This window comes from Geotrypetes seraphini, chromosome 5 (assembly GCF_902459505.1).
Source record: "Geotrypetes seraphini chromosome 5, aGeoSer1.1, whole genome shotgun sequence".
NCBI classification, from domain to species: Eukaryota; Metazoa; Chordata; class Amphibia; order Gymnophiona; family Dermophiidae; genus Geotrypetes; species Geotrypetes seraphini.
The window spans coordinates 126,475,206-126,502,330 of NC_047088.1; the positions used below are offsets into that span (position 1 = coordinate 126,475,206).

General features: G+C 44.4%; 1 protein-coding gene and 1 pseudogene across 1 annotated transcript in view; both read left to right on the top strand.

Moving 5' to 3' along the window:
- LOC117360389 (TRAF3-interacting protein 1-like) overlaps positions 1-27,125 on the top strand; it is a gene marked incomplete at its 3' end in the record, with an annotated part of 741,717 nt that overhangs the window by 138,519 nt on the left and 576,073 nt on the right. The gene's annotated exons all lie outside the window — the stretch shown is intronic.
- On the top strand, positions 1,762-1,880 carry LOC117361707 (annotated as a pseudogene).

The following is a 27,125-nucleotide window of genomic DNA, read 5'->3' on the forward strand; positions in this document are numbered from 1 at the left end:
GTCTATTTAAAAAAAAAAAAAAAAAAGCTAGACGGCCTTCCGCTCTAGTGGCGGCTGATCCCTAAGGGCAAGATCCTCTGCTTGCGAGGTCGTAGGGTAGCTGGTACTGTATGCCCAATGAATTCTCCCCTTACGCTCTCTTTTGGAGTGGAAACCTGATCTATTTTCGGCCAGGTACAGCTCGTTTCTCTGGAGAGGCGTATGCTGCTTCTGGATTACGCCTGGTGCGCCTTGTCTTTCCTTTGCTTGCGTACAGCTCAGGCAGGTTGCTGAATGTCCTCATGCTCCCTTTCACATCGCAAGACGGTGTTCTTTTTCCAGGTTGACAGTTTTCTCATGAAGGAGTAGTCGCCTTACTGTCAGGTCAGGGAGCTGTGAACTTTTTTCAGGATGCTTGTACCTTTGCATCCTCCTCACGTTTCCAGAGTCTCTCTGTTTTGCGTTTCTCTTTGAAGTGTGGCTGGTCCTCGGGACAGTTCTCGTAGTTCTTAGGGTACCACTTATTAGTGGGTGGCCAAGATGGGGGCTTTGGGCAGGCTGGATTCCATTCGGCTGCATTAGTTTCTCAGGGTTACCCATTTCTGCAGTCAAACGGGGAAGATATTTACATTTTCTCTATGGACTCTGAGTCAGCACTAGGTTGGCCTGCCTCTCTTGGAGCAGCGCTTTCGGTTTGGGCACATTCCATTTCAACTACCCAGGGGGTCGTTGGCACTGCCAGGCGATTTGTCTGATTTATGCGTGACTGCCTGCTTGATTCGGACGACTTCCAGTCGGGTCGTTTGACTGACACGAAGCGGGTGGTGTCTTTTCCTCAATTCTTTACATGCGCATCTTCATATTTGCAGTGCTCTTTTTTCCTATACTAGTTATAGGTATATCGGGTTGATGCTGTTATTCTTATAGGGGAGACTTGTATTTCTTTCCAGAGCCTTGAGTGTGGAGTCTCGATCTCAGATTGGCGTTCTTCGCTTACCATGGCTAAGAGTATGGGATTCTGTTCAGGTTTTAGCATCCATATTGCTGACCCCTCTGGGAACCTCGGCTTGCTTTCCCTTCTAACGCTCAGCAGCCGCTTTTATTCCAGTGGTTCTCGGTATCTCTGGGCTCCTATTAGTTGCTAGGCTTCTCCTGCATAGCTTTGTATGATTTGGGGGCTCAGAAAGATTGTCTTTCCAGGGCATGCCTGTCGGGTTGGGGGGCTCGGTGGCTTCCATCCTCAGCTTCAGGAGTCTGGTCTTCAGTTCTGGTTCCTTCTTCTACTCTTGAGCATGGTCAGGCTTCCTTTCTGGAGCTTCAGACCATTCTTCCGGAATGCCGCTGAGGGCCCTTTCAGTCAGTATTATGATGGGGGTGTTTCTCTGCAGCTTGGGCAGTAGGTGATGTACTCAGTTGCCAGGTACAGTGGTTATTCTACTTCGATGGGTGGACCCTCATCTTTCTATTCGGTTGACCGATCATTTTTCAGGACAGGAAAACAGTTTGGTTAGTCTTTCTCTCTGTGAAATCTGAGCATAACCCATTTATTGGAGGTTACTGTGTACAGCACTGCGTACGCTCTAGAAGTGTAGACGTTAGTTATAGTGATATCTTCTACATCCTGGTTATTGGGAATTTTGGCTCAGGTGTTCCACTTTTTTGTGGTGGAAATAAGATCTCCTGGAACTTGACCTCATGGCCTCGTCTCACAATTCCATGCTTCCTAGCTTCTTAGGCGGGCACAGGAAGTGGGAGTTCAAGGGGGTAACAGTGTGGCTTCTTTCTTACAGCCATACCACCCTGAAGGTGCCCGATCCCGTCTGGTCTCAGAAGCCAACCAGGATAGGGCCTGTTTAGTACCTGGATGGGTGACCACCTGGGAATACCAGGTGCTGTAGGCTTTAAAAAAAAAAAAAAACTCCTCTGGTTTCTCTTTTTCACTGTTTTCCCCTGGCTGATGATAGCTTGGATTTGCCATCTCAAGCTCGCTTTAGGGGCACAGTATTGGTACAATCTCTGGCTTGGCTGCGCCATCCTTGCTATGTGGATCTGTTGAGCCTTTCGACAGCCGGACTGAGAAGTTTCCTTTGATCTCCGAGTTTGCTCTCCTTGATTGAGATCAACATGGATATTCATACTACTTTGGTATTACGACCTAGCTTTTGAGCAGTCTTGACTGGCGTGTGACGGTAATGCGAAGCAGGTTATTTCTTCTCTTATCCAGGCGCTACAGACGTCTTCTCCTGTGGCTTCTGCTTCCTTTTGGAGGTGTTTCCTTTCTTGAATACTTCTCAACAGTTGCACCCTTCCTGAGTTCCTTTTTAGCACAGGTATATTGCTGATGGCATAGCGTTCAATTCCCTTCAGCTTCAGTTATCATTCTTGGCTTGTTACAGGAACTAGGTATATGGCCCTTCGCTGACTTCTCAGCTTCCTGTAGTTCAGTTCCTAAACAGAAGGCAGTATATTCATGCGCCTCTTAGAAAGCCCGGTTTGGTGTAATTCATTCACGTACTTCTTCTAAGTTTCCGATGGCTTCATTTTAGCCTTGTCCTTTGGGGCTCTAAAGAGCTGTGCGGTTGACCATGGGATTCCTTGTGCTCATGGCTTCAGCTTTGCAGTGGCGATGTTGCAGGCCTTGTTCAACGGGGATTCCTATTCCTTATTTCCGTCTTATGGGGTGTCAGTTCGGATGGTACCACTATTTCTTTCTAGGGGGGGTCATCCTTTCTTTTACATCATGCTCGCTTTTCCTTCCTTCTTCCTGGAAGGAGATCATGGAAGCAGTACTTTTATTCACTGCATTTTTTGAAACGTATGTAGCGTTCTCCGCGAGATCGGTTTCTAACAACTGTTAGTGGTTTATATCTCCTTTTTGGGATTCTTCAAGGGACGCCTCAGGCGTATGGCGGCGTCCGATGCCTACCTCGCTCAATGGTCCAGGAGGACATTCTTTATACTTGCCTGCTGGCAGGGGAGCGGGTGGCGATTGAACTTCATGACCATTCCGCTGGAGCGATGGCTGCTTCTTGGGCTCGGCCCAGAGGGTTTTTTGCCTTGGAGGAGATTTGTCTCATGGCTAACTGGTCTTCCGAGAGTACCTTCTCTCCGCGTCTCTGCATGGATATGCGGGCACATGCGATAGGGGTTTTTTTGATGCTTCGGTTGTTGCGAAGGCGGCGTTTGCTTCCCACCCAAATTAAGGATTGCTTTGCTACATCCCATTGGTCTCTGGATTCATCTGCTGCTTTGCTAAGGAAGGTAAAATTATGTTCTTACCTGTTAATTTTCTTTCCTTTAGAAGCAGCAGATGAATCCAGAGCCCCACCCTTTCTGATATCTGGTTGTCAGTTTTTCGTGTACGGCTTTTAGTGATTGGGTGTTGTTCATGATTGTATTCTGTATCGTTGCTGTTCGCGAGGTGTTCTGGGAAAGAAGTTTTTTACATGTTATACCTACTGATGGTTAAATGTGCTTGGGCAAGGAGCTATACTGATGAGACAGGAGGAGTGCCAGCAAATAAGTACACCTGTTAATCAGTTTCTCTATCTCCACCTGCTGGTAGAAGTGAGCTATCCCATTGGTCTCTGGATTCATCTGCTGCTTCTAAAGGAAAGAAAATTAACAGGTAAGAACATAATTTTACCATCGGCACCGAAGAAGCGGTTACTTCAGACGACGAAGACCCTTCTTTCCAAGAACAACCTTCTAAGCCTGAACAGTCTTCCGTTACAAAATTTTTAAAGATGTCTGATTCTCTTTCCACACCATTGGAGTCAGATTCCAAAAAATCTCAGGCTTTCCTCAAAGCCCTGGATTTCGATCAGCCTCCTAAAGAGTTCTTAAAGTTGCCTCTCCATGACATCCTGAGAGAAACTTTCTATAAAAACTTGGAGACTCCTTTGACTATACCTGGAGCTCCAAGAAAATTAGACACTCTTTATAAGGTGATCCCTATTCCGGGTTTCGACAAACCACAACTTCCCCATGAGTCCTTACTAGTGGAGTCCACACTGAAAAAGTCAGCGGGTTCTAGTGTCTACGCCTCAGTCCCTCCTGGCAGAGAAGGGAAGACAATGGACAAATTTGGTAAACGGTTATACCAGAATTCTATGCTGGCTAACCGTTCCAATAATTATGCTTTTCATTTTTCCTTCTACCTTAAGCATTTAATCCAACAGTTGTCTTCCCTCCAGAAATACATTCCGCAGCGTAAGGTCCACTTGTTCCAGCAGTATACATCCAGTCTCCTTCAACTTATGAAGTTCATGATACGGTCCATCTATGATACCTTTGAACTGACCTCCAGGGCTACTGCCATGGCAGTTGCCATGTGCCGCTAGCTTGGTTTCGGGTCTCGGAGCTTGATGTAAACCACCAAGACCGGCTTGCTAATGCTCCTTGCTTGGGGGACGAGCTGTTTGGTAAATCTTTGGACACCACCACACAGAAATTATCTGCCCACGAGACCTAATGGGATACACTTCTGAAAAATAAAAAGAAGCCTCCACCACCTCGCCCTTTTCGTCAGCATATGGCTTACCAACGTCGTTATTCTAGCAGACCTGTTCATCCTCCTCAGAATCAACCTAGGAGGCAACGCCAGCAGCATCACCAACAGGCTCGCCAACCACAACAGCAACCTGTAAAACCAGCTGCTCTGCCCAAATCCACCCAGCCCTTTTGACTTGCTTCTCAGGGACATAGCCAGTCTCCCTCCATCTTCTCCTCTTCCTCAGCCTATCGGAGGTCGTCTACACCAGTGGTTCCCAACCCTGTCCTGGAGGACCATCAGGCCAGTCGGGTTTTTGGGATAGCCCTAATGAATATGTATGAGAGAGATTTGCATATAGCTGAGGTGACAGGCATGCAAATCTGCACCATGCATATTCATTAGGGCTATCCCAAAAATCCGACTGGCCTGGTGGTCCTCCAGGACAGGGTTGGGAACCACTGGTCTACACATCTTTCTCACCCGTTGGGAACTCATCACCTCAGATCAATCGGTTCTACACATCATTCGTCACGGGTATTCTCTGAACTTTCAGACTCTTCCTCCAGATAATCCTCCAAAAGAGTCTGCTTCCAACTTCTCTCAGTCCTCCCTCCTTCTTCAGGAGGTTCAATCCCTTCTTCTTCTGAACGCTATAGAGGAAGTTCCTCTAGATCAGAGGGGGCAGGGATTTTACTCCCGTTATTTTCTGGTTCCCAAAAAGATGGGGGATCTCAGACCTATCTTGGATCTCAGAGAACTCAAATGCTTAGTCAGGGAAAAATTCAAAATGCTTTCTCTGGCCACGCTTTATCCCCTTCTCACTCAAGATGACTGGCTATGTTCCCTCGACCTCAAAGAGGCATACACTCACATACCTATCCATCAGAACTCCAGAAGGTATCTCAAATTTCAGATTTATCAACGTCATTACCAATACAAGGTGTTACCCTTCGGCCTTGCCTCTTCTCCAAGGGTATTCACCAAGTGTCTGATAGTAGTGGCTGCCTTCCTCAGATATCACAGTTTTCAGGTCTTCCCCTACCTGGACAACTGGCTAATCAAGGCTCCTTCATCTTAGCAGGTGATTCAAGACACCTACCACACCATCTCATTCCTTCAAATTCTTGGTTTCGAGATCAATTACTCCAAGTCGCATCTCCTTCCCTCTCAGCGACTACAATTCATTGGAGCGGTCCTCGACACCATCCTCATGAGGGCATTTCTTCCCTCCGATCGTCTATGGACCTTGCTCCACCTCTTGTCATCAGGTGCTCCTTCAAACCTCCATTCCAGCCCAGATGATGGTTTTGTTAAGCCACATGGCCTCCACGGTGCACGTCACTCCCCTCGCTTGTCTCCACCTCCGGACTCCTCAATGGACCTTGCTCACTCAATGGTCCCAGGCGACACATCCTCTTTCACGTCACATATCTGTAACATCGTCGCTTCGTCAGTCTCTGCAATGGTGGTCGACCTCCTCCAATCTTTCCAGAGGTCTTCTCTTCCATCTGCCTCCTCACTCCATGATCATCACCACCAATGCTTCCCCATATGCCTGGGGGGCACACATGGACCACCTTCGCACCCAAGGTTTGTGGACGATCTAGGAACGTGCTCATCACATCATTTTCCTGGAACTCCGGGCAATGTTCTTTATGCTCTCAAAGCGTTTCACCATCCTCTCTACCCTCAGGTTCTGCTTCTGTGCACAGACAATCAAGTAGCCATGTATTACATCAACAAGCAAGGCGGAACGGGCTCTCGCCTCTTGTTCCGCCACTAATTTCTGACAGGTGGGATGATCAGTAACACTCAGAAAAGCACCCAGACAATATAAAGCATAAACAATAACACTTTATTATACATATATATATATATATATATGATAAGAATTAAATACCTTCACCGTATCACAGGCAAACACTCCCTTCACAATTGGAGAATCCATACAATTGATAGATGAGTGGACACGGGAGACTGACCCTTTAGCCTCGTGGCTTCTGTTCCTGTAGACGGCTAGGATTCTACTGTCGGGGTCAGAATCCCGGTCTTATATAGGATGCACACTGCGGAGTTCATAGTAAAAGCATAAACAGCTGGTCCTGCTGTTTCGATTAGTCCTGCTCTTTTGTTATCTGTTTTGACAACACCCAGGTCAAAAGAGGTCAAGATATCAGATACTTGTCTTTTTGATGTTACTGTCCTCTTAGTAAGACAGCTGGTCCTGGTCTTTTGATATCTGTTTTGACAACACCCAGGTCAAAAGAGGTCAAGATCCTTTTGATGTTACTGTCCTCTTAGTAAGACAGCTGGTCCTGGTCTTTTGATATCTGTTTTGACAACACCCAGGTCAAAAGAGGTCAAGATCCTTTTGATGTTACTGGCCTCTTCCTTGTGATGTAGTCTCCCATCTGTCTTTACTGATGATCATCTGGTTTTACTGTTCTTTGGAGGTCAGGAGTTCAGGTAAGCAGACATGTTCAGTAATATTCTGAACATGTCAGTAATATGCGGTGGCATAACATTCCACTCTTGGATACTCAAGTCTGTATTTCACAATTATTTTGCATGGCTTTCTTTATAGATGGCAATAAAATACATCGGTAAAAGAAAAATTAATATTTACATTTGCTATACACATACTGAAAAGGGAGCTTGAATAGCATGAATCACAAGTTTAACAGTACTGCTAGCAACAAAAACATTTTTATAAAGAACATGGTTCATAGAATGACACGTTTGTTTTATTTTGTTCATCTATTTGTTGCCCATGAAAAAGGGGAAACCCTAATTGGGGTCCCAATGTCAAAGGCATCCCCGTAAAAGGACACATTGTTTCATTTCAAAATTACACCATTTTCTATCTAAGGGTACAGAATGTGATGTGATTTTAAATCAATGTGATAAAGTTAATTCTTTGTGATATCATTAACGACATGTAACATTAACTGATCATAGTTCATAATTATGTACAGTATTTGGCACCCATTCACCTTCCCATCTAAATACATCTGCTACTCTGGAGCCAAAATATGCTTGTTTGCCAGCCAGTATTTCGGAAACAATAGTATTTATTAAGCAAAGGTAAAATGGGAAAATTAATTTTCCCTTCATAAATTATTTCCTTATGTGCTAAACTTGGTATTCTTGCATTCCCTAATATTTCTTGCTAATTAGGCATTTTACTTGAAAGTATCACGTATAGGGAATCATGGAAATTAATAATCTTATTAATATTATATTTGTGCTCTTACTCATGGCTTACATACATTTAGGGTAGCTTCATAGACACCATCGATCACTGCAGTTATCTGTTATCCTGTTTTTCTTAGCAGCTTTGGTTAGGGTCTGGCTATGCTCCAGTTTCAATAGGCTTGCTATGCCACTCACATGCCTTCACTCATGTAAGATTCACGAGCACCGCCTCCAGAGACCAGCCCTAATGTGAAGTGGCAGGATATAGGCTCACTTCTATTCCCAAGTCGGTGCCACATAATAGCTTCATGGCACTGTATGTCTGGTTGCGTGTCATCATCTTCTCGATCTGGTGAAATTTCTCTTAACCCAGCATGTTAGCCAAATCATCAGAATGAGAGAGCAGAGCTGACCAATTTTATCACAAAAGGATGAAAGTCTATATGGAATAACATTTCCCAGTACGTGATTTTTCAAGGAAAATATTTCCTCATGACTATTTAGCTTCAATGCTTTAGTTACAATAAACACCCCTAGTGGTAAAAGAGAAGATAAGAGAAAAAGGAGAAAAACCATTTTATGTACAGAAGGTGAGAACATGTGACACAATACTTGTGTGTAAGGTAGTATTTGTGTGAGATAAGAGAAACAACACTAATGCACTTAAAGGTATTCTGTAGGACATTCAGAAAATACACCTTTTTATGTTCTGGACATAATTATTATGTCATTTAAGAGAGACCATACACACGTACAGAATGTGATAACATTTGACACAATACTTGTGTGTAAGGTAGTAATTGTGTGAGATAAGAGAAACAACACTAATGCACTTAAACGTATTCTGTAGGACATTCAGAAAATACACCTTTTTATGTTCTGGACATAATTATTATATCATTTAAGAGAGACCATACACACGTACAGAATGTGATACCAAAATAACTTATGTCAGAGATGTGCACTGCACTGTTTATACCTGGTAAGTTAAATAAAGAGAGACCTTTTTTTTTTTTTTTTTAAATTTTATTTAGCAAATATCAAATACCAATGAACACCATTTTACCAGGTATAAAGCTTTCTAATTATTTCTCTTCAGATATCCTTTTATAATATAACCCCTAACTAAATTATCATTGGGCTGTATAGAAACATAGAAACATAGAAAGATGACGGCAGAAAAGGGCCAAGGCCCATCAAGTCTGCCCACTCTATAGACCCTTTGCCCTGACCCACGTAGGGATCCCACATGGGCGTCCCTTTTATTCCTAAAATCTGGCACGCTGCTGGCCTCGATTACCTGTGAGCCATAGCATAAAATCATTGTGAGCATGGTTTTCATAAGATACTTTCTGGTATGTGGGGGAATCTTTTTTGGAAAGGGATATGGTACCATTTGGACTAATAGAAGGGGTGGAATAACCTCTGGAAATGGCCAATGTGCAATGTTGGGGTACCCCTTAAGCTAAAACAGACAACACATAACAGAAACAGACAAACACAGAGCTCCGGCATGCTTTCTTCCATCGGTAATGATTCAGGGTTGAATTTAATCTGTAAATAAGCACACTATTAATCAAAAGAGTCACAAACAAATGTGGTATCCATTGGATTCCCACTATCAGGTCACATTGCTGGAAGTATTTTAAATGTGGCACAGTGAAATTGGTTCTCCGGACCATGTCTGGATACTAAGCTTCTAAAAGAAAGAGAGATAGAAATTTAAGTTAATTGCTCTATATAGTTTTACTGGTCTTCTTTTCTATTTTCTTCCATTTCAAAGCTCTGTCACACAATCATAAAAATTCAAGCAGGGACGCTTTAATCTATAAAACATATAAGAGAGGTTTACGTGCAGGTACAGTGGTTCACAATGTTAGTGTTTGAGGTAAAAGACACATTTGCAAAATTACTTGGAGTGCAACTTCCTTATACTATCTAACAAAACTTTAAAGGTCACTTAGCAATATTTCTACTTTTTTATTGTCTAACCAACCCCATATGTTACCCCAGATGTGAAATATGTTGCCTCCAAAATCTAAAAAGGCCCAAGTCTGTTTTTTAGTTTGCGGCATCTGTAAGTATTTTTTGTGGTAGTCTGGTATATGTATATTGCCTCCCTTGCCAAGTGGATGTAAATGGTTCTGGACATTGCTCCACTATAGGAATAGTAAAAAATGCATTGGTTCATGTTTACAATTTTTCATTGGTTCATGTTTACAATTTTCCCCACCACTACTGATCTCATAGGAATGTCTGGCAATTTACCAAAACTATAGATTCCATCCGAAAGCTATCATGTTAACTCTTTTTGGATATCTGGCAAGGAATCCCATAGATTAATCCCAAATTGGTAATTGTCCAATTTTAAAATTTGTAAAATTTTTTCTTCCTGCTTGTATAATTCCCCCCCCCAATCCTGATATTTATATTCCTACACCCCAGCGTCCACTACAGCTTGTACCTGTTGCTCCCCAGGTTTCTACTAAATATTTATCTCTACCTGCGGACGCTGTTCTAATTTGGTCCAGGTACACACTGAGGCTCGGCATTCACATTATTGATCCTCCCAACACTTCCACCCTTTTAAATCAGGATAAAGAATGGAAGCAGTTTCCTCAGGGGGAGCCGATGGCACCCTCTCTCCTTTGTTCACTTGTGCTTGAGGCATAGATTTCTTTCCCAGTCCTCTACTTTTGTACATTCCCCTTGAATTGGATTGTCCTGTTCTCTTTTTATCAAAAGTATTTTGAGGTCCCCAGTCCCCCCGATCTCCTAACTGTCGGACCGCTTCTAAGGCTTCCAAAATAGTCCTGTCTATTTGATTGATCAACAAAGTTATCTTTACCTGTTTGTATGCTGGTACAGCATACTTAATTATTTTATTTCTCATGGACTCAGTAAAAGGTAATGACATATATGTGTCAGCGTGACCTATTACTAAGGCTGCCTTCATAGACTCCTCCTTAATTCTCATTTGAGCATCTTTTAATGTATACCAAATCTTATCATTTGAGGGCCAATCAGATTCAAGTGGATATCGCCTCGTGACACCCCTACTAATTATCTCTAATAAAGACCATTGGGCATTTTTTGCAGGATAAGGATCCTCCCGCAACGCATGTTGCATTGCTACTTCTTGACTAATTTGAACAAATTTAGGGGCATCTGTGGCATCTAACATAATCCCTGCTGCGCCCAGCTCCTGCACCCGAACTACCCACTGTATTAGTGGTTCCCCAGGCTGCTGTGTAAAGCGTGCCATCATATCCATGATTTCATGTGGAGTAACATCCTCCCTAACTAGATTTTCTCCTGTTTGCAGATTTCCCTGTAATCTTTGTCTCCTCACAGGCTCTGCTTCTAAACTTTCTGCCTGTTCTCCTTTAACACATATATCCTCCTCACTGTTATTAGAATTTGAATCCCAAATATTCCCATCCCGTTTGTTTGGATTCCAATCATTCGGCAGATGATAAATTAAGATTTTAACTTTTCTGTAACTCACTTTCCACCTGCATTTCTTGTATTTATATCGTGCATATTGCATAGCTGACTGTTCTATTACATTTTGATAGGTTTCTACCTTATCCATTAACAACTCATTCTGACATTGTAGCATTGTAATGGCATGCTGTTGTTTATTCCTTTTCTTTTCCAGCTCTTCTAATTTCAATTGTAATTCCTGTTTAGCTTCATGCAAATTCCTCCAGTCTGACAAAATCATCCTTCCTTGTCTAAAAATTACTTCTTGCTCTTCTCCTTTTGAGATTTTCACCTTTTGTAAGGAGGCACATAATTCATGTGGATCCCCACTTCCAAAAGTACAGGATTCACACAATCCTGCTTCTACAGACCACTCAGTGGCCATTAATTTTCCCATTATTTCATTCCCATTTGGAATGGAGGGATTGGGAGCCTGCTCCTCCACCCCTTGTTTTCTAGTTAGCTTTCCTGACCACATGATTACCCTACTTCTGGGACCAATTTGTTCCGCCACTAATTTCTGACAGGTGGGATGAACAGTAACACTCAGAAAAGCACCCAGACAATATAAAGCATAAACAATAACACTTTATTATACATATATATATATATATATATGATAAGAATTAAATACCTTCACCGTATCACAGGCAAACACTCCCTTCACAATTGGAGAATCCATACAATTGATAGATGAGTGGACACGGGAGACTGACCCTTTAGCCTCGTGGCTTCTGTTCCTGTAGACGGCTAGGATTCTACTGTCGGGGTCAGAATCCCGGTCTTATATAGGATGCACACTGCGGAGTTCATAGTAAAAGCATAAACAGCTGGTCCTGCTGTTTCGATTAGTCCTGCTCTTTTGTTATCTGTTTTGACAACACCCAGGTCAAAAGAGGTCAAGATATCAGATACTTGTCTTTTCGATGTTACTGTCCTCTTAGTAAGACAGCTGGTCCTGGTCTTTTGATATCTGTTTTGACAACACCCAGGTCAAAAGAGGTCAAGATCCTTTTGATGTTACTGTCCTCTTAGTAAGACAGCTGGTCCTGGTCTTTTGATATCTGTTTTGACAACACCCAGGTCAAAAGAGGTCAAGATCCTTTTGATGTTACTGGCCTCTTCCTTGTGATGTAGTCTCCCATCTGTCTTTACTGATGATCATCTGGTTTTACTGTTCTTTGGAGGTCAGGAGTTCAGGTAAGCAGACTTGAGGATTCATATCAGTAATATTCTGAATATGTCAGTAATATGCGGTGGCATAACACCTCTTATGTCAGGAGGCCCAAAAGATTTGGTCCTGGGCGACTGCTCGCAGTATCTTTCTGAAGGCGGTGTACATTCAGGGCGAACAGAACTCCTTAGCAGACCATCTCAGCAGGATCCTTCAGCCTCATGAATGGACCCTCGACCCTGCCACTCTCCGGTCTGTTTTTGCTCAATGGGGCATGCCTCAGGTGGACCTCTTTGCAGCTCCCCACAATCATCAGCTGCCCCTCTTCTGTTCTAGACTCTACTCCCCTCATTGTCTGACACCAGATGCCTTTCTCCTCAATTGGGCGGACAGATTTCTTTATGCCTTTCCTCCCCTTCCTCTCATGTTGCGGACATTGTTCAGGCTTCAGAGGGAGAAAGCCACCATGATTCTCATTGCTCCATGGTGGCCTCGGCAACATTGGTTCTCCCTTCTACTTCAGCTCAGTTCCTGGGATCCCATACTGCTGCCACTGTTTCCTACTCTACTTACTCAACATCAGCAGTCGTTTCTTCATCCCAACCTGTCATCCCTCCACCTGACAGCTTGGTTTCTCTCGGCTTAACCGCTGCTTCTGCTTCTCTCTCGCAGCCTTTTCGTTCCATTCTGGATGCCTCCAGGAAACCGTCCACTATTCACTGTTACCAGCAAAAGTGGACTCGCTTTTCTTCCTGGTGTCTTCTTCATCATCATAATCCCACTTCACTTCCGGTGGAACAACTGTTGGATTACTTTCTTTATCAGACTCCGGCCTCAAGTCTACGTCAATCAGAGTTTACCTCAGTGCCATTACTGCTTTTCATGAGCCCGTTCATGGAAAACCCCTCACGGCTCATCCTCTAGTCACCAGGTTCATGAGAGGCCTTTTCAATGTGAGACCACCTCTTAAGCCTCCTTCCATTACATGGGATCTTAATGTGGTTCTCTCCTCTCTCATGAAACCTCCTTTCAAACCGTTGGCCACAACTCATCTCAAATTTCTCACTTGGAAAGTAGTCTTCCTTATTGCCCTCACCTCTGCCAGGTGGGTCAGTGAGTTGCATGCACTAGTAGCTGATCCACATTTCACGGTTTTTCACCATGACAAGGTGGTTCTACGTACACATCCAAAGTTTCTCCCTAAGGTTGTATCTGATTTTCACCTCAACCAGTCCATTGTCTTGCCTGTATTTTTCCCGAAACCTCATTCTCATCCTGGAGAACAGGCTTTACATACTTTGGACTGTAAGCGTGCTTTGGCTTACTATTTAGACCGCACTAAGCCTCACAGGTCATCTATCCAACTTTTTCTATCTTTTGATCCCAATAAGTTGGGTCATCCTGTTTTCTAAATGCACGTTATCCAATTGGCTTGCTGCTTGCATCTTGTACTGTTATGCTCAGACCGGACTGCCCCTGGAAGATTCTGTCACGGCCCATAAAGTTTGAGCTATGGCAGCGTCTGTGGCTTTCCTCAGATCCACTCCTATTGAGGAAATCTGTAAGGCTGCTACTTGGTCCTCAGTTCATACTTTTACATCTCATTATTGTCTGGATACATTCTCCAGACGGGATGGACACTTTGGCCAATCTGTTTTACAAAATTTATTTTCCTAATGGCCAACCTTCCCTCCATCCCTCTTTTTGTTAGCTTGGAGGTCACCCATCAGTTAAGAATATGCTGCCTGCTTGTCCTGGGATAAAGCACAGTTACTTACCGTAACAGGTGTTATCCAGGGACAGCAGGCAGATATTATTACGTCCCATCCTCCTCCCTGGGTTGGCTTCTTAGCTGGCTTATCCTAACTGGGGACCGTGCGCCTCCGTCGGGCGGGAAGGCACTCGCGCATGCGTGGTGCGGCCTAGCTAGAACTTTCTAGCTTCTTAGAGTGCAATCACTCTAAAATTGTCCGTACCGGGGCTCCGTCGGTGCCGTCACCCATCAGTTAAGAATATCTGCCTGCTGTCCCTGGATAACACCTGTTACAGTAAGTAACTGTGTTTACTGAGGTGACATTGCATAAAGTCATCTGCCTTGACTCTTTGAAAACCCGCGGAATATAAATGATAATTAACATTTTCTCTGGGTACAGTGTGCTTTGTGTTTTTTTAAATTTTATTGTTGGTAGATCATTTTAAATTGACCACGAAGGTAAGGGTGAGGGAGGGGAGCTGCTGAAAGACATCTATTAATCCTTGCAGGCTTGACTGTGCAGGGAATTATTTTTGTAAAACCGTGTTTTGTTATGTGACTATATGCCAAACACAGATGTTACTGGTATACCATCAATACAATCATAAAACAGTTGTTTAGCTTGTCACCATCATAGCAGAGGTTAGCTCTTAGTATCTCATTTCCTTCCTATTGTGTCTTCATTATTAATGCTATATACTAGCAAAAGCTTTGTAATTCAATTAATTTTTGTATGGACCTTCGGGTAGCAATCAGGCAAACAGTGCCAGTTGCTTAAACTCTACATGAGTCCAATCTTTATTCATATTATATTAAATTATTTTATTTTTGTTTATCTTTTTATTTAAAATGCAGGGAACCTCACTTAACTTATAGTGGAGTGCTCCTGAATATTTTTGTATGGTTGTTACTGAGGTGACAGTGCATAGAGTCATCTGATTTGTCCTCTTTGAAAAACCCCCGGAATAGGAATGATAATTAACAATTCTATGCGTACAGTGTGCGTTGTGTTTTTTTAAAATTTTATTGTTGGTAGATCATTTTGACTTGGTCATTTTAAAAGTAGCTCGCGAGTTAAAAAAGTGTGGGCACCCCTGGGCTAGATGATCCTGGAGATTCGGCTCCATATCAACAATTCTGAGCCAAGCGAGGGAACGCATTGCGATCGCAAAAGCTGTGACTCTCGAGGACAACTCGAAGGCATCATAGGCCACCTGGAACATATAGAGCCGGAGCTGGGAGAGAGTCTCCTCGAGGAGACGAAACTCCTGACGACAAGAATCCGGCATGTCCGCCCGGAATGAGTGGAGGGCTTCCACACAGAACCAGAGATAGGACATAAAGATAAAGCTATAGTTGAGAACACGGTTCGCCATCATCGAGTTTTGATAAAGATGGCGACCAAACTTGTCCATTGTACGGCCCTCCCGCCCCGGCGGGACGGTAGCGTACACTTTCGAGGGGTTGGACTTCAAGGAAGACTCAACCACCAGGGATTGGTGAGAAAGCTCAGAACCCTCAAATCCCTTAATTGGAATTGTCCGGTAGTGGGACTCCAACTTGGAGGGAATAGCCGGGACCGCATAAGGGGTCTGTAGGTTCCGCAGGAAAGTTTGCCGTATAAACTGGTGCAAAGGCAAGCGGAGCACTTCACGGGGAGGATGAGAAACCACCATCTCTGCCAGGAATTCCTGGGTAGAATGGGACTCCAACTGGAGGTCCAGGTTCAAAGCCTTGCCCATGTCAGCAATGAAACAAGTGAAGGAAGTGTTTTGAGAAGACGACTCATCTTCAGGAGGGGATCCCGAACGAGATCTCGGGGCAGCAGAGAAAGAGAAAGAAATCTCCCTTGAGTAGCACGCCGGAGCCTCGGAGTCCCGAGAATGGGAAATCGAGGAGGCTCGGCTAAAGCGCCTCGGAGGCGAGAGATCTATTCCAATTCAGACATTACCGGTGTTCAGCTCGGGGGCCATAGCTTTAAACTTGCCACCTTCGCAGACAATCTTCTAGCTCACCTTACAGATCCTCGCCATTCCCTGCTGGCTTTGTTGGAAACTATTGTGGAATATGGTTTTCGGCTGAACCTTCTTAAATCCGAGGCCTTACCATATTCACTAGAGCTAAAGTCCTAGTGGGGTGTTTCCTTTCCGTTATGCTGGGCCTCCCCATTCGCTTGTTAAAGAAGGACCTAAATTGCTTAACTCAATTATCTAGATTTTGATGGAATCGGCGTAAGCCAAAAATCTACTATCATTATTTAATGGGGGGATGGATGCAGGGGGGATTTGGGCTTCCCAACTTTGGGTTTTACAATGAAGCTTGTTTATTGAGTCATCTGAAAGATTGGTTACAGAGAAAGAATCAGTATACTCCTTTAGATTTTGAAACTGCTTTTGATGCCCAAAGGTTGTCCGGAGATATTCCGTTCAAGTGTCTCCTGAACTCTATGCAGGCCATGAGGGGGGGAGTTTAATCTGTAAGTTGGGAGGGGACCCCCGAGTGACTAATCAGCTCTCTTTGAGAGGGAATTTGGCCTTTCTTCCAGGGTGGGTTAACCCTACCTTTCTTGACAGAGCTCGCCGCAGGGTTAGCACTGTGGAGCATTTGTTGACTCATGAGGGTCAATTGAAGCCTCTCATAGTGTTTGGTGATCAGTTGGATCGTTGCTGGGGAAATACTTTTGCCTATTGCCAAGCTAAATATTACATTCTTTCTCTCCCTCAGGAGAAGATTGCGCAACCTATAGGGAAGAGTCTCCAGGTTTTTTTTTCAAGGGGTGACAGCTTTTCACACATCAGTGTTGGCACTGCATAGGGCCATCTTTCATTTTAAATGCCCTAAAGATTTCTAGCGAATACAAGCCAAGTGGGGACAGGAGCTTCATAAAGATCTTAGTTGATAGAACATTTTGGGCGCTCTGAGCGGGATTCTTAGGTTGATAACGGGAGCGGTATTCAGGAAGTGTTATGCTAGAGTGCTATATCAGGCCTATTAAACCTAGGTACAGTTACATAAAATTGGGGGCGTTGCCTCTCCTCTTTGTCTGAAGTGTGGCAGGGAACCTAGTACTTTTGCTCACTCTTTTGGGGGATTATTGGACTATTCGTTCCTTTTGGGTGTCTATAACACGTTATATACAGCGCCTCTTAAAATGTGCCAGGAGCTTTTCGAGGCCTCCCTATGGTGTCCTAAGGTGTGTCTTCTTGCCCGCAAATGTATCTTACAATCTTGGACTATCTCCGAACCTCAGTGCATCATTTGGCCTTGTGGGAGGCAAATGACGTAGTCTTTTCTTGCTTACTTGGTTTCCTTATCCCCCTCGAGGTCGTAGCCTCATTTTGAATACTCTTTCTTAGGGAGTCTGCTGGGCACTGCACTTTTGCTCAGGATCAGATACTGCAGTGTTTTTTGTTTTTGTTTTTATGAGGAATGTCTATTGAATGCTTGAGACCTTTTGGTCATAGAAACATAGAATATGACGGCAGAAAAGGGCTGACGGCCCAACAAGTCTGCCCAATCATGATCCCTTCCACCCTCAAACTATCCTCTATCATACCTCTGTAGCGACCCCACATGTTTGTCCCATCATCTCTTGAAGTCGAGCGTGCTACTAGCCTCGACTACATGACGTGGAAGACCATTCCATCTATCAATCACCCTCTCAGTAAAGAAGTATTTCCTCTTGTCACCTCTAATTTCCCTTGGGTGGGGGGAGGATGCCGAGGTTTTTGGTTGGATGGGCTGGGTGGGGCTGCATACTATTTGAAACATTGTGCCTTGTTGCATATTGTGTATTATAGACTGTGTTGGCTGTATCTTTTGCCTTACTGCACAATAAAAAACAGATTTGACCATAAAGTACAAATATAGTGACATAGTAAATGATGGCAAATAAAGAGCTGAACAGTCCATCCAGTCTGTGAGAGCAAAGAAAACTCTGAAAGTCCTTTCTGTGTAGTGGCATACAGCCTGCACATTTTTGTAATATAAAGAAAAAAAAAAAAAAGCAAGCAAGCATCCATCACCTATTTTCCCCGCCTCCTAAAGAAAGAAAAGCAAAAAAAACAAAAACAAAACAAACAACTCACCAGACACACCCTATGCATCCTTCAGTCACTTCACCCCCACTCATCCCCGTCCCCCCATGTTGCCCAAAGATAGTATACATAGACAAAGGAAGACTCCCAGACGGAGTAAGACTCACCACAGAGTTACCCAAAAGCCATCATAAAGTCAAGCATTGCTGCCACAGAAACAAATAATGTAAACATTCAGGAGTTTGTCTTTTCCCTTTCTCCAAGGTTATTTCAAATCTGGCTATCTGCATCATCATATGGGTCCAAAGAGCGAGGGGAGGATCCTCCTCCTCCAGCCAATATTTCAGAATAACTTTTATTACAAGCAAAAAGGCTATTACCAGAAATTTATGACAAGGCAAAGGCATATTGTTATTCAGCAAGAGGCACTGATCCCCCAGCAATAGAGTCATATAATACCATGGAACATAAACAGGAAGGTACGTAAAAATGTGCCATCTGCATTTTTGCATCTAAGGCAGAGTGACTCTGCCCACAGCCCCATAGCACAGCGCTGGGCTCAAGTCAGATATGTCCTATGCAGAAGCTTAAAATGCATTTCTCGCAAGTTTGCAGCTTAAAAACAACAACAAAAAAACCCCCACAGACCCGCCTGAAAGATGGCCTGAAATTTCTCAACATCTTTTTATTTTTATTTTTTAATTTATAATTTTGAATACATTACAATATCCAATAATTCCAAAGGAAAAAAGGAAAATCACACAAAACAATACATAATCAAATCATGCATATATAATTCCTTATAAGCCCACATTAATGGGGAGCACATATTACTATTTCTAATCAAATAAATTCATGAAAAATAAAGGACAGTAATTCTCGGTTCGCACTAGAGAACCTTGAATCATTCCTTACTAAATGGAATATTATTTTAAATTAATTCTCCTCATATTCTCAGCTAGATGAAACAAACTTATTTCTGTTCTCTCGCAACTAAAAATTGTTGTAGTTGTATTGGATCCCAAAAGGCATACTCAATATCTTGTAACTTAACCAAGCATTTACAGGGCAATTTCAGGTAAAAAGATGCCTCTAGGGCCAAAACTCTATCCTTCAATTTCAGAAATTCTTTCCTCCTCAATTGAGTGGTCCTAGAGACATCCGGAAATATCCTAACTAAATCCCCACAAAATTTCATTAAAGTAAAGTTTCATTGAAGTAAAGTTTCATTATTAACATCTTATCCATCTCGCTCATGCATGTTATCACCAGGGTGGACTGACTCTGAATCACATCCTGTGTGTCTTCCAGAAATTCGGTCAAATTTACTTCTGGTGTGGTCAGATGGTCCACCTCCTGGGCAGATTCAATTTTTTTTGGAGGAATATAATAATTATTTATTGGAAAATTCTCCGCATTGGCCATTCCCAGTACTTCTCTAAAAAACTTCCTTAATAAAATTTCAGGTGACAATAAATGAGTTACTGGAAAATTGACCAAGCGGAGATTTTTCACTCTATTCATATTCTCCATAGATTCAATTTTGGAATGTATCACTGTAGAATCTTTAACAGCAGATACCGAGACAGCTTGTAAATTATTACATTGAGTTTCTATAATATTTAGTCGTTTATCTAAACAACCTAAATTAGAGTCCACATTTTCTAATTTAGAAGAAACTAACATTTGTTTCATCGTTGTCCTGAGAAACCCTTCAACCCTAAATATTACTAACCATAAGTCCTTTAGGGTAATATCCTGTGTTTCCTCTGTTCGTGGATTTTCCTCCACTCCTCCAGAAAAAATCAATGGTTTAGGTATTTCAGTATAAACTAATTTACTTATATGGGTAGAGGAAACCGCTTGTCCATCGGATATAGTAGGGTTTATATTCCTACTATCACTAGATACTGGGTGAAGGGAGGAGTCCGAGGGTACTTATTGAAGCTCCTGACAAGGAGGAATCTACATTTAATGGTGCAGCAAGTGGATTTTCAGATAATAAAGTTAAATGTCTGTCCATGGGACCAGATACCACTGGTGTTGAACTTTTTGGTTTAATTTTTCTTTTCCCCATATTCAAACAAACATAGAAGAAATTATAGCAGAAAGTAAATAATATTACCAGCAAATTCTAGCTCCCGAACTCCTCGTGGCTCCAAAGGGGCTCCCAAGGGGCCTTGCGTGCCCCTTAGGGCACGCCCCTTCGGCCAAGCCCTGCGGCCGTGGCGGCGGATTCTCTTTAAGCTGTAGGAGACGGACCTGATGACGTCAGAGGGTCCGTCTCTGTAGATGCCTGTCGGCGTTGGTAGAAGGAAAGCAAGAACCACTGCTACAGGAGACCCGGACCAGCAAAAAGTCTCCTCAGCAATATCCTCCAGGTCAGCAAACGACTCCCCTTCTCAACATCTAAGGGTTGGTCTGGTCTAACTCTCTCTCCCATTGTATAGCCGCTTGGGCTATGCTAATCACATCCACTGTTTCAATAATTATTTTTTACCACATGGAAAGGGTATTCAGGGCATGTGGCATCTGTCCAATTTAGTACCCTTGCCTGAGTATAATTAAGGCAAGCTTGTAAATAGGGCCAAAAATGTGAGGAAGGCAAATCCCACTTTGCCCTCATCTGGGCAAAGGAGGGGAACATTCCTCCCCCCAACTCTGTTAGCTGAAATAGACTTCTACAACCCTTATTTGCCAGGTTGCCCACCAACCCCAACAGCAGGGAAGCTCACCCTTTCTTCCCTTGCCTCGTCCGCCACCAATCCCAAGCTGCCCAAAAAAGCTGTAAAAAAGTAAGTTTGGGTCTACAATCAGGGGTGGATCCAGCGTTAATGTGGAAGAGATTGAGAAAGCCATATGGATGACACTATGCCTTCAGTAGTGGTATAGGAAAGAATTTCTGTTCATCCAAAAGACATTCATGTACTCCTCGCAACAATGCTACTACATTGTAACAACTAAGATCTGGCACATTAAGCCCCCCTCTTTCCCTAAGATAAGTTTGGTATAGGCCGGTAGTAGGCAAACTCATTAGTCAAAAGAGCCAAAATCAGCAAGACAACAATTAAGATTTTTTTTGAGAGCCATACCCCGTGCCCGCTTGTTCTACGACGGCTACGTCTACCCGACTGACACCACGCTCGCCCACAAATAGTCAAAATAGATTTGTGGCATAGCCTAGAGAATGACATGGGGAAAAAAATTTGTCTCTGTCCCCGTGAGCTTGGTCCCCATCCCCGCAAACCACCTGATCCCATCCCCTCCCTTTTTACTAAACCACAATAGCAGTTTTTAGTGCAGGGAGCTGCGCTGAATGCCCAGCGCTGTTCTCGACGCTCATAGGCTCCCTGTGCTAAAAACCACTATTGCGGTTTAGTAAAAGGGGACCATATTGTAAAATATAGACAGCAGATATAAATTCAGACACATTTTGATCACTAAATTTAAAATAAAATCATTTTTCCTACCTTGTCTGGTGATTTCATGAGTCTCTGGTTGCATTTTCTTCTTCTGACTGTGCATCCAATCTTTCAGCCTGTATGCTTCCTCTCCTCCACACCTCATTCCCTCTCCCAACTTTTTCTTCCTCTCTCCCTGACCTTTCTTTCTTTCTCTCTTCATGCCCCCTTTCTTTTTTTCTGTTTCTCTTCTTTCCTTCTGTCTCCCTGCCTGCCCCCTTTCTTTCTTTCTCCCTGCCCTTCCCCAAGGCACTGCCACTGCCATCGGGGAACAGGACCCAAACCGCCACCAATGGATAACAGGCCCCAAAGTCGCCGCCGCACCATGCTCTCCCTGCTTCGGGCCGACCAGCATTCCTCTCCCCGACATCAATTCTGCCGTCGGAGAGGAAGTTCCGCCCAGCCAGGCAGCGATTGGCTGGTCCGAACTTCCTCTCCGACGGCAGAATTGATGTCGGGGAGAGGAAGACTGATCTGCCCGATAGATCGCCAAGGCAAAGTGAATCCTGGGCGATCGACTCACTTTGCCTTGGCGAGCTACCTGTCGATTGCGATTGACCTAATGGGCACCCCTGATCTAGCCAATCTCCCTTGCGTGGGTAATGAGCTATTTGGTGATTCCATCGAGGCGGCCCCTAAGCGCCTCTCGGAGCACGAACGGTCCTTCGCCTCTTTGGTGCGCCTTAAGCCGAAGACCCCTCCAGCCCGGCAGTACAAGCTCCCTCTCCGGAGATATTCACAGAAAACTACTCCTGCATTCTCTTGGCTTCCTTCAAAGCAGCAGCAGCAGCGACAGGCTAAGTTCCAGCCGCCGGCTCCAGCAAAGCCTGGGCCGTCTTTTTGACAATTCCGGTTTGAGCCTTCGGGCTCCCTTCATTCTGGAGACTTCTCCCCTTCTTATCGGGGGGCGTCTCCATCATTTCTTACACACGGTGGGAAAGCCTTACCTCCGAAAGTTGGGTGCTTTCCATCATCCGGGAGGGGTACTCCCTTCACTTCAGTCACGTACTTCAGTGGGACCTTCCTCCAAGAGTTTCCTTCGGGTAGGTCTCAGCTGCCCCTCCTTCTCCAAGAAGCTCGGGCCCTTCTTCGCCTCTTGGTCGAGGAGGTTTCTCCGGACCAATGGAATATGTGGTTCTACTCCCGGTACTTTCTGGTGCCCAAGAAGACGGGGGATCTGTGTCCGATCCTGGACCTCCATGCTTTGCACATGTTTCTGGTCAGGGAATGGTTCAGAATGCTCACCCTCCCTATTCTGTACCCCCTCTTGGACGAGGGGGACTGGCTGTGCTCACTGGACCTCAAAGAGGCGTACACGCACATTCCAATATACCCAGCCTCTCGCCGGTATCTGGGATTAGTGCCATTACTGCTTTTCATCAGCCGATTGACAGGAAGCCTATCTCTGTTCATCCTGTAGTTTCCTGCTTCATGAAAGGCCTTTTCCACGTTCATCTGCACCTTAAACCGCCTTCCATGGTTTGGGATCTTAATGTGGTCCTTGTTCGTTTGATGAAGCCTCCGTTTGAGCCGCTAGCTCGGGCTCACTTGAAGTATCTTACTTGGAAGTTTGTGTTCTTATTGCTCTCACTTCTGCCCGTCAGGTCAGTGAGTTTCAAGCCTTGGTTGCAGACCCACCTTTCACTGTCTTCCATCATGATAAGGTGGTTCTCCGTACCCATCCTAAGTTCTTGCCTAAGGTTGTTTCTGAGTTTCACATCAACCGATACATTGTTCTTCCTGTATTTTTTCCGAAGCCCCATTCTCACCCTGGAGAAGCGGCTCTGCATTCTCTTGATTGTAAGCGTGCGCTGGCCTTCTACTTGAAGCGCACCGCTCCTCATCGTTCTGCTCCCCAGCTGTTCCTCTCTTTCGATCCTAATCGCTTGGGTCGCTCTGTCTCAAAGCGGACCATTTCTAACTGGTTGGCTGCTTGTATCTCTTTCTATTACGCTCAGGCTGGCCTCTCCCTGCCGGGTTGAGTCACAGGCCACAAAGTCTGAGGGATGGTGGCGTCTGTTGCTTTCCTCCGCTCAACTCCCATTGAGGAAATCTGTAAGGCTGCCACTTGGTCCTCGGTTCACACTTCCACCTCTCTTATCTGGATGCCTTTTCCAGGCGTAATGGGTACTTTGGTCAGTCAGTTTTGCAAAATCTGTTCTCCTAAGTTGCCAATTTTCCCTCCATCCCATTATAGTTAGCTTGGAGGTCACCCACATTTAGAGAATATGCTGCCTGCTTGTCCTGGGATAAAGCACAATTACTTACCGTAACAGGTGTTATCCAGTGACAGCAGGCCGATATTCTCGCAACCCACCCACCTCCCCGTGGTTGGCTTCTTTGCTTGCTATCTGAACTGAGGCCACACTGAGGAGATGCATGTGCGGGCCATTTGCAAGTTTGACGGTCTTAAAGCAAGTCTGCTTGCGAAAATGTCCGCTCGGGGGCTCCGTTGGTGATGTCACCCACAATGTAGAGAATATCTGCCTGCTGTCCTTGGATAACACCTGTTATGGTAAGTAACTGTGCTTTGAATGGCAACTCCTCCAGCCCCTTAATAATTGTCTGGACCCTTTCAAGTAGTCTGGACCCTTTCAAGTAGTACCGTATCCTTCTTCATGTTTCGGCAACCAGTGCTGGACGTAGGTGAGGGCGCACCTTGGCCCGGTACAGCAGCATGATAACCCTCTCCGATCTGTTTGTGATCCCCTTTTTAATCATTCTTAGCATTCTGTTTGCTCTCTTTGCCACCGCCATGCATTGCATAGACGGCTTCATCGACTTGTCGATCAGAACTCCCAAGTCTCTTTCCTGGGAAGTCTCTCCAATTACCGCCCCGGACATCCTGTATTTATGCATGAGATTTTTGTTACTGACATGCATCACTTTACACTTATCTACATAGAACCTCATTTGCCATGTCGATGCCCATTTCTCAAGCTTGATTATGTCACGTTGCAGATCTTCACAATCCCCCTGCATCTTCACTACTCTGAATAACTTTGTATCGTCCGCAAATTTGATAACTCACTCGTCGTACCAATGTCCAGATTGTTTATAAAGATGTTGAAGAGCACGGGTCCAAGCACCGAGCCCTGCGGCACCCCACTGGTGACCCTCTTCCAGTCAGAGTATTGTCCATTTATCCCCACTCTCTGTTTCCTATGGTCCAGCCAGTTTTTAATCCACGTGAGTATTTCACCCTTGATAACATGACTCGCAATCTTTCGAAGTAGTCATTCTTGTGGAACCTTGTTGAACGCCTTCTGAAAATCCAGGTCGCCCTTGTCTATCCACCTGTGTACTCCCTCGAAGAAGTGCAGCAAGTTCGTTAGGCAAGATCTGTCTTTGCTGAAACCGTGCTGGCTGGTCCTCATTAGACCGTGTCAGTCAAGGTGGTCAGTGATGCGGTCCTTTATCAGCGCCTCTACCATCTTTCCTGGTACCAAGGTCAGACTCACCGGTCTGTAGTTTCCTGGATCTCCCGTCAAACCTATTTTGAAGATCGGTGTAACATTCACCAGCTTCCAGTCTTCCGGAATCTTTCCCAATTTGATCGACAGGTTGGCTATTAGTTGAAGCAGTTCAGCTATAGTGGTAGGAGTCTAGCTAATCTGTTAGCTAGAATTTTAGCCAGAAGTTTAATATCAAAATTAAGTAGAGAGATAGGATGATATGATTCTGGAAGGGTAGGATCTCTCCCTGGTTTCAGAACTATTATCTGAGCCACATTGAGATGCTCCGGCATAGCTTCGGCATAGCTTCAGCATTAATCATCACATTAAACATGTTGGAGATCGGCTGAGCAATTTCCAGTTTCATGAGTTTATAAAACTCTGCTCAATAGCCATCGATGCCAGGAGCCTTCAAGGTAGAACTCTGAGCTATAGCCAGCTCCATCTCCCCTGCATCAATAGGCGCATTCAACCTCCTAAGTTGCGTCTCAATAAGACAAGGAAGATCCAACTAGGAAGCCCCAAATTGGGAGGGGGGGAGCGTATAAATTTGCATAGAAACTTCGAAAGACTTCATAGATCACTATGTTACTAGTCACCTGTCGTGTCCCAGGAGTTCTAAGCTACAAAATGTTTTTACAACCAAGCGGGCCAACAGTTTCCCACTCTTATGGCCATGAACATAAGTATATATTTATAATAAGCGAGCGTTTTAGCCATTCTTTGATGAATGAGCTCATTAAGCGCTGCTTGTAAGGACAACAGTTGCTGCTTATTAGGTAGAGAGGGACGGAGGCTAAAAGCACGGTGAGCTATCGTAAGTTGATGAGTTAAACCAGGGGTGTCCAAGCTGCGGCCCCGTGAAGTATTTTATGCGACCCTGGTCGAGGGCGATACGGTGTTTTCCTCTGCTGCCCCCGGGTGTTTACCGTCTTGCCAACTCCCTCCTCTGTCTTTCTGCAGTGTTTGCGCGTTTGTGCAGCCCCAGAAACATTTTTTTCAGCCAATGTGGCCCAGGGAAGCCAAAAGGTTGGACACCCCTGAGTTAAACGAAACAACTCCCGGTCTCTAGCTTTATCCCAGGACAAGTAGGCAGCATATTCTCACATGTGGACGACGTCATCCATGGAGCCCAGAAGCGGACAGCTTCGCAAGAAGACTTGCATGTAAAACTTTAAGAAAGTTCATGACTGCTGCACCGCGCATGCGTGAGTGCCTTCCTGCCCGACATAGGGCGCACGTCTCCTCAGTTCTCAGTTTTCCACGGAGCCGACAAACCACTCGTTTCAAGTTTAATATGGTTTTGATTAATCGCTTAATCATAATTCTAAGCGATGTACATAGCAATAAGATTACAAAATTTAGGGAACAATACAACACATAACAAGAACTGAGTTTTGCATGACTAATGACAAACTTAACAAACCCATAGACACTGCACTAGACTTAGTTCTACTCGTGCCTTCTCTCACTGTGGCTCGTATATTTTATTTAAAGGGTTGCTGTGTTTATTTGAGCTTTTCATATTAAAAACATTTTTAAAATAAGTTTCCTTTTTTTCGTGTACATGGCGCGGCCTACTCTGCAGCCTCAGCACGCGGGCTTCGATTTAGCTGCGACTATTTTCCATTCTATGTTATGACCGGTTACAGGCTTTAAGAAGTGTAGCCGGTGCCAGCACGCGATCTCCCTCACTGACCCACACAAGTGGTGTGTACAGTGTTTAGGACCCGACCATTGTCCGGAGTCATGTGCCCGCTGTGCTACCTTTCTGCCTCGAGCCCTGAAATGTCATCGAATTCAAGCTCTTTGGCCTCGATTCCAGCCCTGGCCTCGACCTCTACTCCGAACCCAGTGAAGTCTTCTAAGGGCTTATCGCTTTTTACCTCGACCTTGCCCTTAATCAAACCTTCCTTGTTTGCAAAATCTTTGTCTTCGGGGAAATCACCTTAATCTTTTCCTGAGGAGCCGTTATCCTCACGGCCTCCTTCAGGTAAGGTAGCTAAGCCACCTCCTTCAGATATGCCACCCTTGAAACCGGTGGTTTTGAAGCTGCCTAAGAAACATGTCTCCAAATCCAGACCTCTTTC